Here is a 14069-nt window from a genome sequence, read left to right on the forward strand (position 1 = left end):
GACCTAAAAAATTCCCAATGGGTCTCTTAAGGCAAAATGTCTTCCATATCCAAAGAAAGAACTACGGAATTTAACAGCAGAATGAAGTAGATCATTTTCTTTTGTGTTATGCTTTGGTTTGTTTTATGATTTCTCCCATTCATTTTAATTCTTCTATGCAGCATGACTAAAGTGAAAATGTATTTAATAGGAATGTATATGTAGAACCTATATAAAAATGTATGCCCCTTTTCCTCTCCTGCTACAAGAAGAGCTGGCTCCCACCATGAATGACACGGTAACCATCAGAACCAGGAAGTTCATGACAAACAGACTTCTTCAGGGTAAACAGATGGTTATAGATGTCCTTCATCCTGGAAAGACCACAGTGCCCAGGACTGAAATTCGAGAAAAACTCGCAAAGATGTACAAGACAACTCCAGACGTCATTTTTGTCTTTGGATTCAGAACCCATTTTGGTCGTGGCAAAACAACAGGCTTTGGCATGATTTATGATTCTCTTGACTATGCAAAGAAAAATGAACCAAAGCACAGACTTGCAAGGCATGGCCTATATGAGAAGAAAAAGACATCAAGAAAGCAGTGAAAGGAAAGCAAGAACAGAATGAAGAAAGTCAGGGGTACTACAAAGGCAAATGTCAGTGCTGGCAAAAAGAAGGAATAAAAAGCACTATGGATGCTGTTTATCTGTGAAGATAATTTTTCGTCAGAGCATAAATAAATTGTAAAAACTTCAAAAAAAAATGTATGCTGTCTCAGAGAAGGAATGAGGAGGTAGGGGGTAAGGAGGAGGACTGAGTGGAAAAAAATCTAAAATTCATGGCAGTGATTGTAGAACACTGAAAACAAATAAAATTTTAAAAAATTTAAAAAAAAGAATCCACCCTTCACCTCTTGAAGTGGATCAATGTCAAATTCCAGAGCTATCAAGTGAAGGAAAAAATACTGTAGAAAGAATGTCTTCAAATATCAAAGTGCTGCAGTCAGGATCACACAGGACCTTGCAGCTGCTATACTGAAAGATCAAAGGGATTGGAATATGATATCCCATAAAGCAGAGGAGATGGGACTACAACCAAGGATCAACTGTCCAGCAAATTTGAACATAATATTTCTGGCAAGGAGATGGACATTCAATGAAATAATGAACTTCCAGACCTTCCTGATAAAAAAAACAAAAACAAAACAAAACAAAACAAAAACAGAATTCAATAGAAAATTCGATCTTCAAACCCAGGTCTCAAGAGAGGCATAAAAAGGTAAACAGGGGGAACAAATCTTGTTATTCAATATGGGCAAACTATTTACATCCCTATAAGGGAAGATGCTATTTGTTAATCTTGAGAATTGTGTATTTATTATGATACACAAAAGGGATATACATAGAGGGAGTGGATATAAAGTAAATGATGAAATGATAGAAGTGAGATTTAAGGACGCAAAGGGATTGTAATGAAACATGTGTAAAGGGGGAGGCAGAAAAAAGTAAATTACATCACAGGAAGAGGCACAAAAATATATTACAGTAGAGGGAAAGAGTGGAAGGAGATGAGCATTGTTTGAGATTCACTCCTGTCTGATTTGGTTCAAGAAGAGAATAAATTCAGGTAAGTATAGAAATCTCACTAATTCTATAGGCATTAGGAGGGGAAGGGGGAAAGAAAAGACAAGGGAAGCTTAAAAGGAGGGAAGAAATAGCAAGAGAAAAGGGGAGTAAAAGGGAGGGGGGCTGAAAGAAGGGAGGGAAGACGGAGGGAGATGGTGGTAAAAAATTAAAACTCTATTGTGGAGGGGAATTAGGAAGGGAGAACTAAAAGTATAAATGGGGGGAAACAGGATGGAAAGAAAGACACAGATAGCAATCATAACTGTGAATGTGAATGGGATGAACTCTCCCATAAAATGGAGATGGATTACAGAATGGATTAAAAAGCGTAATTCAATAATATCTTTTTTTACAAGAAACACATTTGAAATGGGGGGTTATACACAAGGTAAAGGTAAAAGGTTGGAGAAAAATAGATTGTACTTCAGCTGACATTATAAAGAAGCAGTGGTAGAAATCCTAATCTCAGACAAAGCAAAAACAAAAATAGATCTAATCAAAAGAGATAAGGAAGGAAATTATATCCTGCTAAAAGGCACCATAGACAACAAAGCAATATCATTACTAAACATATATACTCCAAGTGGTATAGCATCTAAACTCTTAGAGGGGAAGTTAAGGAAGTTACTGGAAGAAATAGACAGCAAAACCATACTAGTGGGGGACCTCAACCTCCCCCTCTATGAACTTGATAAATCTAACCTCAGAATAAACAAGAAGGAAGGTAAGGAAGTGAATAGAATTCTGGAAAAGGTAAATATGATAGACCTCTGGAGAAAATTGAATGGGGATAGAAAGGAATATACCTTTTATCTCAGTGGTAGAAGACACATACATAAAAATTACACATGTACTAGGGCATAAAAGCCTCACAGTTCAGTACAGAAAGGCACAGATAATTAATGCATCCTTTTCAGATCATGATTCAATAAAAATTGTATCTTTTTGGCAGCACACCCTTGAGGACAGGTAGATGCAGACGGACAAGCTACAGTGATGTGTCAAAAACTTCAGCTAGCTCTTATGCTTCACATAAATTGAATTTTGGTTCACATTAATTGCAATGTTATATATTTTATAGTTAGCATTACATTAAAATTTACATTTTCTGAACTCACATTCATCATAACTTGGTTATAATGAAAGAAGAAAAAATCTGGAAAGTATTTTGGCAGAAAATATTTAGTCACCTTACACTCTATAATATGATAAATCCTAAAGAGATGTTTAACCTACATGCAAAAAATTCTCATCAGTGTAAAGAAACTTAGAAAAAAATGAGAGGAAATATTAATCACTTCAATGGCTAGAGAGAGAATTCAGAAACAAAGCAAGTGATAGAGAAACAAACACGTTTTTTGTGATTTCTTGGTTTCTCATAAAGTCATTAGCCTCCATCTGTTCCATTCTAATTTTGAAAGAACTATTTTCTTCAGCGAGCTTATGAACCTCCTTTTCCATTTGGCTAATTCTGCTTTTGAAAGCATTCTTCTCCTCATTGGCTTTTTGAACCTCCTTTGCCAATTAAGCTAGCCTATTTTTAAAGGTGTTATTTTCTTCAGCATTTTTGGGGTCTCCTTTAGCAAGGTATTGACCCACTTTTCATGCTTTTCTTGCATCTCTCTCATTTCTCTTCCCAATTTTTCCTCCACCTCTCTAACTTGATTTTCAAAATTCTTTTTGAATTCTTCCATGGCCTGAGACCATTGAATATTTATTTTGGATGTTTGGGATTCAGAAGCCTTGACTTTTATGTCTTTCCCTGATAGTAAGCATTGTTCTTCCTCATCCAAAAGGATGGGAGGAGATATCTGTTCACCAAGAAAGTAACCTTCCATGGTCTTATTTATTTTCTCTTTTTTGTGCATTTTCCCAACCAGTTACTTGACTTTTGGGTCCTTTGTCAAGAGTAGGGTATACTCTGGGGACCTGTAAGTATCAGTTCCTCCAAGGTGGCACAATCAAGCATGTACTGGTCTGGGCACAGGGAAGGATTTTTGTGCCCAGAATCTTAGCAGAGTTTCCTCTCCACAGGCACCTGACCTCCAGTTCCACCAAGCTAGCACTAGGGGGGGTGGGGGGGGAGATTCAGTCAAGCTGTGGGGGCAGGGCCACCATTCAGTGCAAGACAAAGACCAGCTCCCTCAGTGCCCCCAAGGGTTTTTACGATCCAGCAATGGTCTTGGGCTGCTGTAGGGGCTGCCGTGAGAAGTTCTGCCACCTGCTCCATGTGGCCTCTGCAGGCCACTGCCTGAGGCCTGAACTATGGGAAAGCCCTTCTCCCTTCCTGGCCAGCTGAAAAAGCCCCCATCACTGACTTTTAGCGCCTGTGGGTTGAGGGATCTGTGGACTGCTGCTGCTGCGACTGGGGATTCCGAGACTGGAGATTCTGCCCCTGAGGGCTGTTCATGAGCAGTGTGCCACACCGCCAAGGCTGGGCTGGGCTCCTCACTCTGCTCCACATCCAGAGCAACTGATGTTTCCTGTGGGCCTTTCAGGTAACCTTGGGCTGAAAATCTCCTCTACTCTGTTGTTCTCCACTTCTGCTGCTCCAAAATTTGTTGAGAGTTCCTCTCTACAGGTATTTTATGGGCTATGTGGGGAGAGACTGCATTTTTTGGTCTTTCTACTCCACCATCTTGGCTCTGCCCAAGAAACACGTTTTTTAAAGTGATGATTTATATTCTGTACTTAAGAAAAAATATGTTTTTCGCAAACAAAATTAATGCAGCCAAAATAAGAATAGTTTTCAACTGGAAAAAAATCTTTAAATCAGATATTCATTTCAATGGACTTTAATGAAGCATCTACTAATATGTTATATATTATGTTTGATCCTAAAGTTACAAAGATAAATTAAAATAGTTTTTACCATCAAGAAATATATATTCTACTACAGGAAAACTGCATGTCCATTAATAATTATGTTCAAAATATATGAAAAGATAAAATTGATTTGGTAGTGTCACTAACAACAGTAGTTATAAGAAAATGCCTCTAACAGAAAGTAATACTTCTTGAAGCAAAGTTATGGATTTGATGGATATCTGGTAAAACTCTTATGTCCAAAATATATAAAGAATTTATTCAATGACTAAGAGTCTTTCTTAATTGTTAAGTGGTTAAAAGATACAGAAAACTTTCAAAATTTGAAATGCAATCAATGCATATGTGAACTCTACCAAATCATTAATAATAAAATGCAGATTAAAATAACTCTAAGATATCCTTTCATACTCATTAAATTTGAAATTACCAGTTGCAAATATTCACTGTCAGACAAGACCACTAATTCACTATTGGTGAAAAAGAATTAGTACAACCATTTTAGACAGTTTGGAAGTGAGCATGAAATTTACCAAATTGCTCATTCCTTTTGCAAGACAGTCCTAATAGCTATATAATACAATACAATGTATAATTGTATATAATACAGCATATAATACAAGGAGGTTGTTCTAGTTTCACAAAAGTAGTTATGACTGCACTTTCTAATTGTGACATCAGAAATATCTACATACATGCACGTGTTCATACTTGCACATTCTCATTCACAAAGAACTACTTAGCGACTGGGCAATGACTGAATCAATTGTGATATATGATTAAAATGGAAGTGTTGTGCAGCAAGCAGTGACAACTATAAGGAATTCACAGAAACAATGGAAGGCTTGTGCAAATTGATGTCAAAGAGTGAAGAAGCCATATGTTGTGGCCCAATGATATGGTAATTCAGGTCTGAGATTGGAACTAAATCACACATAGGACAGATGACATTTAACAAAAGTAGACCTACTCAGAAACAACGTGGGAAAGATACTCAGGAAGCCTATAGGAGTTTCAAGTTGATACACACCCTCTCCATATCTCTAAATAGAAACACATGTTGTTGGCATGTTGTGGTAAGTGTGGGGAATGTCATGGAAGTGATAGAATACACCCACAAAGTCTAAAAGACTGACTCCTCTAGGGCCAACTTTTTATGCCCTCAGAAACAAGCAAATCACCTGAATGTCTCGATCTTACCCTTATGATCTAATCAAGTCTCAGAGATAATATTCCTATCTTTTAAGAGAAAAAATAGTAACCTAATCCATGTGTCAAATATTACTCTATCTTATCTAATATAAATGAATAAAACACTAAAAGGTACTAGACCACCTACGAGTTTTGATCAACTCAGATCAAATTCAGAGATCAGTGTTGATTCAAGAAGAATAATGTTGGGGAATTATTTGTATAGAATGTCACGTGCTGATAGTCACTGCATCTGTCGGTGCTTGGAACATAGTAAATGCTAATGAATATGTATTAATTGATTGAGTTTTACTTAATAGTTTTGTTTTTCAATTAGATAGGTACCATGGATTTGGAAATTTAATATAGTGTAAAGAAAAAAGTTTTATTAAAACGCTTGAAGGAATAAGGCATATTGCTTTAGAAGCTCCAATGCAAAACTTATTTTCAGCTGACACTTTCCTACACTTCATGCCATCAGTGTGGTCTTACAACAGGGGGCAGGGGAAATGTCACACTCTCTGCCCACTCCAATGGACCCATTTCACTCACAAGGGGACAATATTTCTGCATTCATGAAACTAAGCAGCTTGTAGGCATCTGCTTGTATTTATGGTGACACTGTACACCAATTCCATAGTGGCTGCAAGCTAGCATATGCTATTTTGCTAAAACTGTATTGTATTTCATTACCATGAAGGAGGATCATATGGTAGTTGTCTAATTTTTAAGTAATAAGGAAAGCATTTTTTTTAGATTCAGTTCAAATGAATAAGCATTAATCAATTAATCTTTGTCAGACAAGAGGTAGTACGGTGTAGTGGAGAGAGGGCCTTAGAGTCAAGAAGACCTGGGTTCAAACCCTTCTTCTTATACATGGAAGTTCAGCAACTATGGACAGATTAATTAACTTCTCTGAATTATAAGCAACTCCCTAAGAGTCCCAGTTAAATCAGTTGTCAGTCTATATCACTGGCAGATGTTTTCACACTATAAATTCTTCACACTTATGAAATCACAGATCCAGCCCAAAGAACAAAATGGGAAACAAAGGTACAACACACTGCGCTATATACTAGGGATGCAGACACAAAAATGGAAGCAGTTCCTGCCTGTTGAAGGGAATGAGAATATATGTGAATAGAAAACAGACAGACAGAGAGAGGCAGACAGACAGACAGAGATAGACAGGCAGAGACAGCGACACATACACACACAGAGAGAGACAGAGAGATGAGAGTGAGGGGAAGAGAGAGAAATGGAGACAGAAAAATCAAAGAAATACACAGAGAAACAGAGAAAAGAAAAGGAGAATAGAAAAAGGAAAGAAGAGGGAGAGAGAAGAGGGAGAAACTACCACTGGGGAACCAAAAATAGTCATGTTAAGAGGTGACACCTAAGTTGTTCCTTGAAAGACGCTAAGGATTCCAAAAGGCAGATGTAAGGCACAAGGCAAAAAGGCATTCCAGTTATGGGATACCACCTGTGCAATGCCATGGAAATGGGATATAGAAAAAAAAAACCTCAAGATAAATAGATTCTATAATGGCCTAAGAAACCATTTCTTCAGAGATGTTTAATATTCCTGCTCTGAGGACTGATTTTCATGTTTCAATAATGTTGATATCCCATAATAGGCTATACCTCCTATGCCAGTAGATTAAACTCAATTATAATGAAACTAAGAGACTCTCCTTCTATTGCACCATAATTCCATCACATTCTCTTTTGTTTAAAATGAATTGACCATAGACAGAGGCTTAGAAATATTTTTGTTAAATAGAGATATTCTACTGTAACAATATTTCTTATGATGGAATTTAATTTTCAAAGCTTATGAAAAATTGCTGTGGTTGTCATTGTGCAGAAACAGGGCAATGTAGTAGCAATAAGATAATATTTGGTGTCAGATGCTGCGGGTTCAAATTCTAACTATTGGTTACTACATTGTGCAAAGCACATCACTCTGGGCTACTGTTCATCTATAAAGTCATTATGTTGGACGAGAAAACATTTTTAATCCTCTTTCAATCCTATGAACTATACTTCTGATATAAATTATTTCTCCTTCATATCAGTGATATAAAAAGCAAAATTGAAAGTTTTTCATAATTAACTCCTAACCTTCCAGTATTATTTGCTCCTATTAAAAAGAAAACCTCTCTGTTCAAGTCAACTGGGACTGATTAATGCAATTAACAGTTCATCTTCTAATTCTGTGCGTTCTCAGAAGTAATTCTCCACGCCTAAAATTCACTTTTCATTCATATCTACATTCTTTCCTTTTTTTAAGGTGACTTCCATGATCCCCTCAGATTCTCCTTCAAAGTATCTGATGCTGTACTTTGAATATTTGTATATGCATTATATTTTAACCGACAAAATATTGGACAAGTTACTTCACCTTCCTAGACCTCAATTTTTCTTCTATAAAATGGACATCTTAAACTAGATGACCTATATGGTCACTTTCAGCTCTTTATCTGTGATCTTATGAATGTATGCTCCTTGAAGACAGGAGTCATTTCAGTTTTAGTGCTTTTTATACACCAAGTACTTATTTCAGGATATAGCACCCAACAGACCTTAATAAATGTTGTCTGGAATTGTACAATGTTTGCTGATTGACTGAATTAAGTTGAATTGAAAATATCAGAAAGTTGTGTCTTCCCACAATTTGTATGTAAACATTCACCTGAATCATAGACAAGATCACCCAGAACCAGAAAAAAATGTACACAATCACTGTAGCAATAGAAATTGAAAAAGAAAAATGAAACTAAATTTTATGCAATGTTAATATTCAGTTTTGATCAAGAAGAATGAATATGTGGCATAATTCACCTCTTTGCCTTTTTTTTTATAAATGTGGGGGACTATGGATGTGTAATATTGTAATATTGCTTATACTGTCAAAATTAGTTAATATTAGTTAATTTGCTGAACTATTCTCAAAGAGCTTATTTCAGGTAAAAAGACTTAGAAGCTGAAAGCTTCAGGAAAGATGTCACATAGGACATAAAACTTGAACTAAACCTTAAAGGAAAGGAGGGATTGTAAAAGGTAAAGGTGAGCAAGAAGTGCATTTCAGGTTTTGGGGACAGTTTGTATAAAAGAAGAGGGCTAAATGGTAAAATGTCCTGTGTGTGTAACAGCAGGGAGGCTTGTTTGGCTAGCCCAGGGGTGGGGAACCTGTGGCTTTGAGGCCACATGTAGCCTAAGCCCTCAAGTGCAGCGCTCTGACTGAATCCAAACTTCACAGAACTTTGGGATAGACCAAAAGTCCTGCAAAGAGAAACAATGCATAATTACCCTCAATAGGCATGTTGGAACTGGTTTATAAAGAGATTTTAAATCCAGAAGGTTTTGTATTTGATTTTAGAGGCAATAGAGAGTCACTCTAGTTTATTGAGTATGAGACTGAAATAGACTAGTTAGACAAACACTCTAGGAAAATGACTTTTGTCATCTGTGAGGAGAAGGGATCAGGGAGAGAAGAGACCTGAGGCGTGGAGATCTATTAGAAGACTGTTGCAGAAATCCAGTTGAAAAATGACAAGTGTCTGAACAAAGTTGGTAGCTGTATGAGTGGAGTAAGATATTCTGTAAAAAGTATTAATATGACTTGGTAAGTGGTTGGACATATGGACGAGGAGCATGGTAAGCCTTGTACAAACTCAAAAGTTACAAAATATGTCATCCTCACAGAAGCCTATAATGTAGTTGTAGGGACAAGACATGCATGTTTTAGTGCCAAGTAACAAGGGAAGGCAGTATGAAATTGACTGAATGCATCCTGCAGAATTTGGAAAGATAAATTGAGGGGTAAAGAGCAATGGGTTCCTCTAAGGGAGAGCGACTTATGGTCCAGGTGAGTGCTGAAAGCATGTATCAACTGGGAGCCGTGATTCGAGGACTCCCTCACCAAATCCTTTGATATCTTACAAGGTCTAACATGGGCAGGGAGGTGTGTAAAGCTTGTTTGCTGTTGCTTCTGCTGGTGGTGTTATTTGTTATTCATTCTCAAAGATGATCTATGATATCAGGAAGGTGATGTCTTGACTTTCAAGTCAATTGGATTTAAGTGAGGCAAGGCCGTGCAAAGTAACCCACCTCACTCTCTCTTCCAGAGCCATCTGAGTCCAGTGGCAAGATATAGGTCAGGAAGAGTGGAGATGGCCTCAAATACAGTGGAGGACCTTGACCTCCCACAGCCTCACTTAAATCTAATTCTTCAAAGTTCACAAAGGTCAAACGATTTACTTGAGGTCACAGAGATTGTAAATGTTAGAGGTAAATGGTAGAGGTAATGGTAGAGGTTTGTGACTAAGCACATCAAGAACTTAATTAAATGAATCAACAAATGGATAAATGAGTTCACAAATACATAAATGAATGAACAAATAAAAAATGAATGAATAGATAAATAAATAGGTAAAAGAACAAATGGAATGAATGAATATATAGTTATATGATCTTAGATCCAGAGTGAAAAGGGACCTCAAAAGCCCTGAAAGGGCCTACAACGTAAAGAACATTGATTCTGGAGTTTGAGTTAAAATCTCACCTGTGATGCTTGCTACTAGTATGTGTGTATGTGTACACATGTGTGTACACATATATGTGTACATATATATCTATGTTCATGTGCATATATGCATGTGTATGTATAGAAAGATAGTGAATAAATCACTTCTTTTGTCACCAAACCTCTTGGTTTTGGTGAGAATTTTCCTTGTTCCTTGAAATTTTCCAAGACACCATGCATGTATAAAGAGAGCTTTGCCTCAAGGATATGCCAGCAGTGGTAGGTAGTATTATTCAATCAAATTAAACGTGTCTCCAGATAATAATGAATTGGCTCTATCTCCACCCGTTTTCTCTTCAAAAATCAAAATGCTATTATGCTGATTACTCCCTTTGTTCTTGCTTCTTTGAGAAACTCTAAGAATGACAGTTTATAGAAGTTACTATAATTTCATCCACGTTGCTTCACCTCCCAGTCATCTTTACTTGGCTTCACCACTGAATTGTTGTAATACAAAGAAAAGCATAATTTTAAAACATTTTCTTCCTTCACCGAGTTTCCAATTCAATGCATCTTGAGTGGGGAGGAATAGATTTAAGTCTATCTCAAATTATCTTATTGCTGAGATGGGGGTTGATACTCCATTGCCATCAGAGGTAAAGTTCATTGGCTTGCTCTTACTCAAATGGGTCTAACTTGGATTCATTTCCCTGTGTCATAACCTGCTCTAAAGCAAAGATAATTTATTCCAGTGAGTTGAGGGGTGATTTTCTATATTGGGGAAGGAGGCGACTTTCTTCATTTTGGAGTCATTAAGAAAGCTCTCCTTAATGAAAAAAAAATGTCTTTGTCCACCAACCTCTACTTTGTTCTCTTTGATTTTCACCATTAGTGCAAATTTTTATTTTATTAAGTTAATTTATTGATTCTTTGGTTTATTGAATTGAAAGTAGCTTCTTTCCTTCCCTTCTGTATCTCTTCTCACTATTCCACCCCACAAACTGTTCCCTTATTACTCTCCTGAAAGAATGAATCTAATTGCTTTAATGTAGTCTTGAAAAATCTTCACTGGCTCTCTGTTGCCCATCAAATCAATTCGAAATTACTGGGTTTGGTCATTCCAATGGCAAACCACGTCTTATCCAAGAAAACCCCAAATTGGTGTCACAGAGAGTTGGATTTGACTGAAATGACTCACTAATAAGAATACCAAGTGATCTCTTCCTCTTCTGCATTTAAAATTCATTTTGCTTACACTTTTTCAGCAGAACTCTCATTTCCCCTGTCAAGATGTGGGTTTCTGTATGCATGTGCACACATATACTCTTCCATGTTCATACCTATAAACTCTTTTAGTGCTGAGAAATAGTCTCCCTTTACAGAGATTAGATATTCAATGAGTATGTTATTTGCCACTAGTCTGGATAATAGCAAATAAAATATTATTAATCATTAACAATGTAGAAAAAATTAATTTTGTGAATTTATCAGAGAGTAGGGATCTTAGTAGCATGCAATAAAGTTAATACTTTTCAATGGGCAGACAATGTATTGTTTTGGAAGAACTCTATAGTGAGGTACCTAGGCAGGTGGGTAGCCATTGATTTCCCAAGACAGTGGAGAAGAAAGGGGTACAAAGGAATGTAATTGTGTTGATGACCACTTTTTTCTCCTTTATGACAATACCTAGTCAAATATATTACGAGCAGAAAATGTTAAAGTTATACTAATACTGAAGGAAATAGAAAGGTCACAATGAAAACATAATATGTCTTTATCAATAATAGGTCAGGAATCTTCAGATGAAATGTACTTTAAGGTGAAAATATCATTTCTTCTTAATATGAAGGGGAAAAAGACTTTTAAGTAAGTTTTTTCTAGCCAAAATGCTGCAGGCTGAAGAGATTATCAAATTTTTAAAAATACATTATTAAGGTGACATACCATTTTTCAGGTCATAAATTCTTGCTTTTGCAATGCTTCTCAGTTTTTATGACCATTATTAAAAAGTTCCCTCTGCACTGCAAGGGAAAAAAAATCTTCACTTATTTGAAGTATATTTATAAGGCTTCTTTTGTCACCAAATGTGAAGTTGCCCTGCAATATATGGCCACTTCTTTAAACTGTTTGATTACATAAAAGTTATTTGAATGGCATACTCTTTGGATACGAGGACAGAATTTTATCTTAACTTGTCAATAATTCAATTTGTGAGTTAGAGGTATTCATTCATATATTTGTTTTTTTATTACTACATTAATAAGTATTTATTCAGAACCTGCTTTGTGCCAGACATTGTAGTAAATTTTGAGGATACAAAGGCAAAATGAGACATCCCCTACCGTAAAGGAACTGACATTCTTTTGAGGGAATCAACACATGCACAGATGAATAAATATAAGAAATATTACAAATAAACACAAATAATTTCAGAAGGGTAAGATTCAACAGACGTATTACCTTGGGTGAGTAACTTAATATTCTTGGGCCTCAGTTTTTTTTATCTGTAAAATGAGTGAGGATACAGGGGATAAGAGAAGCACATGATCTCAAAAGTCTTCTCCAGTTCTAGTGAGGTAGAGCATATGGGCTTATTATCTGTATCTCAGACAAGAAAAGTGGCACTCAATATTAGACTATAACCTCCTCGAGGTCAGGATTATCTTTTGTGTCTCTCTGTTTTTATTCCCAGCACTTAGAATTGTATATGGAACATAGTAAGTGCTTAATAAATGTTTCTCTTTTTATTAATTAATTTATTTTTAGTTTCCAACGTTCCCTTCCGTAAGCTTTAGAGTTTTAAATTTTCTTGCACTCTCTCCTCCCCGCCTCCCCGCAAGATGGCATGGGATCTAATATAGGTTCTACATATATTTATTTATTTATTTATTTTTTTAAATTTTGTTTTTCCCCTCCCCCCCCAGACCCAAGCTTTCTAATTGCCCCTGTGACCTATCTGCTCTCTCCTCTATCCTCCCTCCCTGCCCTTGTCTCCGTCTTCTCTTTTGTCCCGTAGGGCCGGATAGCTTTCTTGACCCCTTAACCTGTGTTTCTTGTTACCCAGTGGTAAGAACATTACATTTGGTCCTAACGCTTTGAGTTCCAACTTCTTTAGCTCCCTCCCTCTCCACCCCTTCCCCTTGGAAGACAGGCAGTTCAATATAGGCCTTATCTGTTTAGTTTTGCAAATGATTTCCATACTAGCTGTGTTGTATAGGACTAACTATATTTCCCTCCATCCTGTCCTGTCCCCCATTACTTCTATTCTCTTATGGTTCTTTCCCTCCCCATGAGTGTCGACCTCGGATTGCATTCTCCTCCCCATGCCCTCCCCTCTATCCTCCCCCCCCATCCTGCTTGTGCCCCTGTCCCCCACTCTCCTGTATTATGAGATAGGTTTTCCTATCAAAATGAGTGTGCATTATATTCTTTCCTTTAGTGGAATGTGATGAGAGTAGACCTCATGTTTTTCTCTTGCCTCCCCTCTTTATCCCACCACTAATAAGTCTTTTGCTTGCCTCTTTTATGAGAGATAATTTGCCCCATATAACTTCTCCCTTTCTCCTCCCAATATTTCTCTCTCACTGCTTGATTTCATTTTTTTTTTAATATATGATCCCATCCTCTTCAATTCACTCTGTGCACTCTGTCTCTATGTATGTGTACGTGTGTGCATGTGTGTGTGTGTGTACTCCCACCCAGTGCCCAGATACTGAAATGTTTCAAGAGTTATAAATATTGTCTTTCCATGTAGGAATGTAAACAGTTCAACTTTAGTAAGTCCCTTATGATTTCTCTTTGCTGTTCGCCTTTTCATGGTTCTCTTCATTCTTGTGTTAGAAAGTCAAATTTTCTTTCCAGCTCTGGTCTTTTCATCAGGAAAATTTGAAAGTCTTCTATTTCATTGAAAGACCATTT

General features: G+C 36.7%; 1 pseudogene; it reads left to right on the forward strand.

The window, feature by feature from the left end:
* Positions 1–265: 265 nt before the first annotated feature.
* LOC140531763 (small ribosomal subunit protein eS24 pseudogene) lies at positions 266–663 on the forward strand (annotated as a pseudogene).
* Positions 664–14069: the final 13406 nt, after the last annotated feature.

The sequence above is a fragment of the Notamacropus eugenii genome, chromosome 3 (assembly GCF_028372415.1).
Source record: "Notamacropus eugenii isolate mMacEug1 chromosome 3, mMacEug1.pri_v2, whole genome shotgun sequence".
In the NCBI taxonomy this organism is placed as follows: domain Eukaryota; kingdom Metazoa; phylum Chordata; class Mammalia; order Diprotodontia; family Macropodidae; genus Notamacropus; species Notamacropus eugenii.